We start from the raw sequence: 7,724 nt of genomic DNA, 5'->3' as shown, positions 1-7,724 counted from the left end.
AGCACTCCGCTAAAAATCAGAGACTATTCAGGGTCTAGTGGAAGAAATTAGAGGTCACCAGAGTGAGCCATGATTCATATCAGCTACCTGCTTGCTTGCATTCCCTCTTCCTGGTCCAGGACTGCGGGAGAGCTGTGTTGCTTTGGTCAAGTCTAATCCTCTAAGAGGAGGGAAAATAGCACTGTTAGCTAGGGGTCTTTCTTTCTTAGCCCCTTTTTAAAAACCCTCCCTGGTGTCAGAGCTGCAATCAACGCTTTTCTTTGTAGCGTTACAGACGCTTTACCGCCTCCAAACTCATTACATGTATTTTAAAATAAATAATAAAAACACAAACTCAATTTAATCAGAGCTATCTGCCTGCCAGCAGGGTCGTGTACATAAAAGACAGCATCTTCCTGAGTAAACAGGAGGAAGTTATTAAATCCATTCAGATCGTCTAGCGAGAGAGCTAGTCAAGTTGCACACATGCCCAATACCTGAGGCTGTAGCGTAGAGGGTGGATTCATAAGGGGAGGGACTAGGTGATTAACATCTGTGGTCTGGTTCCCCTTAGTCCTACCCAATTTCGGGCTAATCAGTGAGGGGTTAAATCAGGGTTAAATCTGGTGTGTCAGAGAAAAGTGGGCTCTTCTGTAGTCTTGACTGCAGTTTTACTTTTGTGATGAGGATCATTTATCTGGTAAACAGTCTGCCTCATTCTTAGAGTAGCCCCTAGGAGGAAAAAGGAGGTTTCAGGTCCCAATCACATGAGCACTTTCCAGTGGGTTCCCTAAATCTCATTCACACTCGCTGAGCAGTTCAAAGCTGCACTTATTTAAGCATCTTAGGAAATCTTGAAACTTGCTAAAGCATTCTCTTTGGGAAGGAAATATTTGCTAATGTCAGCCTGCCAAACAGAATGGTCTTATTATCTACCATTATGAATATTATTATTTACAATTGCTGATCTCACTGTGTTTTCTAGCCTCTTTTAATGATCATTTTGAGACAGGTGGCATCTCAAAAATGTGCAGGTGTTTTCAGTGGATTCCTTTTTATCCTCCCCGCCTCTCTTGCTCATATGAGGTGCCTATTTCAACCTGAAAAGCATCTCAGTACACAAGTCTGCCGGTGCAAAGAGGTTAACTTTTGTCCTTGGAAAATGAGTGTTGTTCAAAAAAAAAATAAAAAATCTCCCCCCAAGCACCTGCAGGCACCAGTTCAAAGGGAGCTCAGCCACTAATCGCAGGGAAGCTGGAATTTCCACTGATGGTTACCTGTTCTCTATTCAATACTGAGAGAAAAAACAAGAGGGCTTGGAGCCATAGGCCCTCACTGGGTAGCAGTGCTGTGGCCCTCTGGTGTGTTTTTTGGTTTTTCTTTTCTTTCTAAATATGTTTTCAGTGTTGCTGACCCAGAAAGCAGGGAGTTGAAAATGTGACTCAACCTGCTAAACAGTGAGTGAGAGGGATATTTTCTTCACCCTGGAGTACTGGCTGAGTCTGATCACTTGCTGAGGGTCAATACATTTTAGATGTTATTAAACAAGCTTGCTTCTATTTTGCTTTTATGGTTGGTTGGTTGCTGCTGGAGTGTTGGGAGTTTAGCTGTCTGCCTGTTGACATCTTTTCTACTCCTTTAGCTCGGTTGTTCAGAAAAGTGACTTATCACTCTGTAATCTTTAAGAACCGAGGCCCCATGGTAAAAACAGATCATCAGAAAACCAGATCACATCTGGCCAAATTCTTTGTTGCCACCAGCTGTTCTTGATAGAGTGACAATGGTTTGGGTCACATGGCTGGCAAAATCCTCTCTGATCCACAGTGCTTTTGACAGGGGAGGGCTGAGCTTCGTTAGCGTGGTTCAGTATTTTATCTTTGTTTTACCTTTTGGCAGTCACTGAATATGCAAGTTCAGAAGGCCGGACTCTTGTTTAATTGTGTCTGCTCCCTTCCTATTTCTTCAATTCCCAAGTGCCCTTTTTATTAATTCAATTAATTCAGTCCTGGTACTTGTCAGATGAGGACAGGTTGTGGAAAGGTACCGAGTCCTGACTTGGCAGGGCCTGTATTTCAACGTGGGGTTTGCGGTGCACTTATCTAGCTGATAAATCTTGCCATTTACTGGGGGTATCACTGTGTACTGCCGATTCTGGTCCTGTGCTCTTGGCTTCTCCTCTCTCCCTAGGGAGAGAGCTTGAATTAACAAAGCGTCCTTTGCTGGCATGGCCTGCGATTGCACACAAGGCTGAAGTACCACTAATCCAAAAGATGTTGGCCTATCTCTCCAAGCTGTTTACATGACCTTGATATTCGAGGTGATGAGGGGGATTTGGGGCAGGGGAAGGAGCAGGGAAATAGTAGATCGGCTGAGTGTTTAGCACTCATCCTGCAGCGATGCAAAGTTCCATGTCAGAATGATTCCGCAGGGTTCTCTGTAGTGTTTCAGTCTGAAGCCATTCGCCTCCTGGGCCATAAGGGCTTATATTTGGTTTCTCAGAGCAAAGTTGTTATATCTGGGTTGGGGGAGGAAACTTTTTCCTGTCTCAAATTTAGAAAGGTCTGGACCGATCCAGATCTCACAACCCAAAGCTTGGGCATGTTTGGATCTGGTGTCTCGATTCCAAATCTATTTAAGTCCCCTACTTCTCTGTACTTTAAAGTATCCAAATTCAGAGGGCCAAATTCTGCCAGCCTTACTTGTGCTGTGTAGTTACTGACCCTGCAAGAACCAGCATGGATTTCGATAGGAGTCAGGCATTACTCAATGGTGACAGAATCTGGCACTTCTTCTGTACAGCAGAACCTGCTGCCAAATTGTGTGTCCCCAACTGAGCCTGCATCAAAGATGAGTGCAGCTCCCTTTACTGAGATCCTTGCATCCACGTGAGGTCAGAGGGAGAGAGGTGCTTCTCACTGGAGTTCTGGGATTCCATGAGTGTGTCTTTGCTGTGTCAAATCCTGGCAAGGGGACTCTGTGTGACATGGGAGGGGGTTTTGGGGTGATGCAGGGCCCCTGCAGCAAGCGTAGGAGAAATCAGCTGTGTGGGGCATTGGGATGAGGGTAAGATGCACGGGCACTTCCTAAGCTTAAGGGAGGGAAAGGCAGAGTGCTTTGGAGCATGAGTGACATACTGGAGGCATCTGTCTGATTGTCTGTATATGAGAAGGTGCTACTGAGGCCTGACCTTGTCACTGTGATAAAAGGATCCACTCTGTTCTGGGTGAGGAATGTCTGTTTAAAGGCAGGAGAAGGCCAAATGTTTGTGTTTCAAACAGGCTTATAATCAAAGTACTGTATTGGAACTTTTGACCTACAGTTGACATTAAAAAAGTTAAGAAAAGCCTCCAGTACAGAAACTAGGGCTTGTGTGTTGCATTAAGGGGCCTTCTCTAACAGCGAGTTCACCACAGAGAAGTGTATTTGTCACACACAAAAAGGGGAGAAAAGCCCGGTTACTTAACTTTTATTTTTAAGTGAAATTGAATCTACCATGCAGGATTGGAAGGACAAGAGCCAGTCACAGGGGCTAAACAAGGCTGCTCTGCTGATCAGAGCCAGAGAATTAGGATGTTTTCCAAGAGCTGTGGAGTGTCTGAAGAGCAGGCATGGAGCGAATAAGGAGAATGGAAACTGCTTTGTGTTGAAAGAGCTCTGCACAGGAAAATAATACCGAGCATATCTGAAGGGGACCCTGGGCCCTTGTTATGGCAAATTCTCAGTCTCTCCTCACCCTGTCCAGATAGCGTCTGTCTGGAAAATGAAGCTCATGTGCATAGAAGTAAGAAGACAAGGAAAGTGTATTTCCTTAACTGCCTGAGGGTGGAGAAGGTGCCAGTTCTGGGATAGGCACTGTAACTTGTTAACAGCTCCCCCATCCCTTCCCAATAAATAGGATGCAAACACGTGGTAGTGTGTCCTGTGAATCGGCTTGCACAGAAGGGAATGTTTTGAGTCCTGCTTGTGGTGGCTCCTGGTCATTGCAGTCTCTTTTCTCCTGGTAATTGCTTGCTGTAAAAATGGGGGCGCCATTGGCTACATCTGAACCCAGATCTAAGTGCTGAAATTCCCCCACCCCCAAGATTCAAGGGTGGTGTTTGGCTTTGCTGTTTTTGGTTCTGAGCCATTTATAGCGCCTCAAACCTAGATGGAAAATCAGAGTTCTGCCGGGGTTTGGGGTTTTAAAACCAGATGGAACACCACAGACTCTTGCAGGTGCTGCCGTAACCCAGCCCAGATTCACCAATAGGTTCATGAGCCGTGGCAAAGCTATCCCAAGCCTTGGCTTTTTAATGCAATCAGGCGAGTTTGACCTGGCCTGGGGGTCTCCCCTCTGGCAGTTCCACACCGCTCTGCACCCTTTCCTTTGGAGACGTTGCCATGCAAAGGCTCTGTCCTGGTGAGGTGCTCGAGGGCCCTCAGTTCTCACTGGAAGTTTTTGCAGCTGCAGGTGTCCAGCCTCTTGCAGGTCTGGGCCCTAAACTGTCAGGGCATTGAGCCAAAACCCAGCTTTTATATGTGCTGCAGCCAGACTCCCATGAGGAGCTGAGCCTGTTCTGTGTTCAGTGCTTAAATTGCCTTGCTTAACAGAGCAGACAGGGAAAGTGGCCAAAGTTTCCTACAATTGAAGTATCCTGTGTGATGGTGCAAAGGGTAGGCTGGTGGGGTGTAGAACAACCACCTCCTTGACCCTAGCCCAAAATCCAGTCTACCCCGGTGCCTCCTTTTATCGTCTAACCCTCTCCTAGCAATGCCTGATGCTGCTTCGGTTCACTGAAAGGTGAGCAGGAGGGGCGGTTCAGTGGTTAGGACACTAGCCTGGGACTTGGGAGATGTAGGGTCAGGTCCCAAAATCTCTGCCCCAGAGTTTGCTTGTGACCTTGGGCAAGTCACTTAGCCTCTCTGTGCCTCAGTTCCCCATCTGCAATGGAGATAAGAGCCCCGTCCTACCTGGCTGAGGGGTTGTGAGGATAAATACAGTAGAGATGGTGAGGTGGGGGTCATGAAAGCTCTTGGCTCCAGGGACTACCTTTGTTCTGTGTTTTTGCGATGCCTAGCACAAGGGGCCCTGAACCAGGCCTAGAGGTTCTAGGTACTCCCTCCGCTCTCCAAATCCCACCTCCATCCCCTAAGAGGCCATGGTTGCCTCTGCTAGGCCTGCTTATTATTCCCTATCCAGGGGACTAAGTAAAGTTAACCTCTCTTGTACTGTTTTGAGTATCATTACCTAGGGGACTATGCTGGGTAGAGAGCCCCGACCATGTGGAATTGAAAAGGAGGCTTCAATTCTGTGGCCTCCTAGCAAAGGGGTTGATGCTGGGGGGGAGGGAGTATGCTGCAGAGCCATCCTTGTCTCTGCCCCACCTTACTCCCTTCTGCACCTCATAGCCATGAAGTCTGTAGGGCCCATTCCAAAACGAAACTCTGCAGTAAAGCCAAGGGGCAGCTCCCTGTCTGTGCTGCGTGAGGAGAGGTAATCTGCTCATTCCCACTCTCCCCCCTCTCCCCCCACACCCAGACCTGTGGGCCATTCACAAAGAGAGAAGCTTGTCTAGGATGGTGTCTGTCCCCAGCAACAGCTCCCTGGTGTAACTTGTTGGAAGTAGGGTGACCAGACAGCAAGTGTGAAAAATTGGGACGGGGGTGGGGCGTAATAGGCGCCTGTCTGAGACAAAGCCCCAAATATCGGGACTGTCTCTATGCAATCGGGACATCTGATCACCCGGGTCTAGTTGGAAGGCATGCTGGGTAGCTAAACTGCAGCAAAGGGCCAGGAGAGACAACTCTGCCCTGGGTTACACTGGGGTAAATATGGAGGAACGCCACTGAAATCTGTGAAGTCTCTCTGGATCCAGGTCAGCATAAATGAAGTCAGACTCTGGAGCCAGGAGAGGTCTGCCCAAGCAAGACTCCTGGAACAAGACCCCATGCTGATCATTGGGTGGGGTACCTCTGCGTGAATTGTGCTGTGGGTGGGGGTAAGATGGACAACCCACCCCTAGTAAAGAAGATGGAACTTCTTTCAAAGTGCTGCTCCAGGGGAGGACCAGCCAAGTTATCATGAGGCATCTCACAGTGTTTGAAAACCCTCAAGGTGGGGAAGGGGTGAGGGGGGAATGGTATTTGCTTCCTGTGGTATTACACAGCAGTCAACAGAGCTCTGATTACTGCCTCCCAAGCAAAGCCAGCAGAGGCGCGATCTTAATCTAACTAACGCACTGCATCTCGACACGTATCTCCTCATCTCTGTATCGTGCAGACACAACTCCATGGCTGAGACGCGAGCGCGCGAGCATGGGTTGTTTGCCTTTTGTGCGTGTGTGCATATTTTTAAGGCGATCCTTCTGTGTATTCCCTCTTCCAGGCAGTTGTGTCACATCTGGAAGTTTGTGTAGGAGTTTATCCAAGCGCTGGAGTACAGTACAGCTTTTTCTCATTTAAAAATCACAGGCTGGCATTTCGAACAGGGGTAGGGGGGAGGATTGTCTGCCAAAGGGGAGGCTGGAGCAGAGGAATTGTAATGACTTCCAGAAGTTTTCTTTTTCTTTTTTTTTAATAGTGCATGTACAAAGAGTTGACTCAAACGCAGTTAATGGTTACATTGCTCTCACCTGTCCCATGTTGCAGGCTGGCATCTTAATGGTCTGAGATTTCGATGGGAGAGTTAGCAGCTGCAGGCTTGTTTTGGGGGGTACTGGATTGCTCGTGGCTTCTCCAGGCTGAAGGAGGTAGTAGTGTCCCAAGTACTCCTTTTCTTTTTGTTCTTCAGTTGGTGACAGTCTGGCTTGATTTCTTGCCTCCTTGTAGGAAATCCGGAACAAGGGTTCCCACAAGATGTGAGTAAGGCAGAATCTCCAGAGGCCTGGTTTTAATTTTGGAAAAGAGTAAGAGGAATTCCTGGAGTGGGATCCCTTGCCTGATTCTCGGAACCCCTTGCTCCTATTCCTGCCTCTTGTTGGTCCTGTCGACATGGAAGGAATTTGCACTGATGTAACTTACTGGCATGGACCCTACTTTACATCCGTGCAGGACCTCTGCATCGCTGGAGTTATTACACTGTGCAACCTCTCTAATGTAGACAGGGCCTTAGCTGCACAGCCCTGGAGCGTTCCCTGACAGGGAGACAGATGCCTCTTGTGCTCACTCCCATCCATACTTGTAATGATGAATCTGCATAGAGACTTTCGTCCCAGAGCACTTAGCACTGTGCAGATTGTGTTTGTGTGTTTCTGTTAAATACAGTCACATGCTACAGGGGCTTGTAGACAGGGCAAATGCTGTTGCTGACATTCTGCTGGGAGTGAAGTAGGCTGAACGTTCTGAAATATTCCAGCGCATTGCAATGTACAAATTGCACTTCCTATTTATGATTGAATTATTTGTATTGTTATAGTGCCCAGAGGGCCCCAGCCCGTATCCAAAGCCCCACGATGGCTCTCTGCAAGAATGAAGTTTTTTGAGGAGTGGGGAGGAAAAGTAGCTTGACTATAAAAGGTTCTTCTATATGTGTGTGGTAGTGATTCGGAAGAGCTGTCACATTTCAGTGATGGGCGAGAAAGGGTGTGCTTCTAACCAAACACATACACATGCCTGCTCTCCTCATTCTCCATAGAAATGTAGCAGCTGCTCCATAGGCATGTTTTTTGCGGTTTCCTTAGGAGTGAGAATGAAGAATAGTCTCCAAATGACACTTCAGGGAGATCTGAGAGAGGCAGATTGTAATTAACCAAGTTGGAATTTGGCCA

The sequence above is a fragment of the Eretmochelys imbricata genome, chromosome 14, assembly GCF_965152235.1.
Source record: "Eretmochelys imbricata isolate rEreImb1 chromosome 14, rEreImb1.hap1, whole genome shotgun sequence".
Taxonomy (NCBI): domain Eukaryota; kingdom Metazoa; phylum Chordata; order Testudines; family Cheloniidae; genus Eretmochelys; species Eretmochelys imbricata.
Note: the sequence above shows the minus strand (reverse complement) of the source record.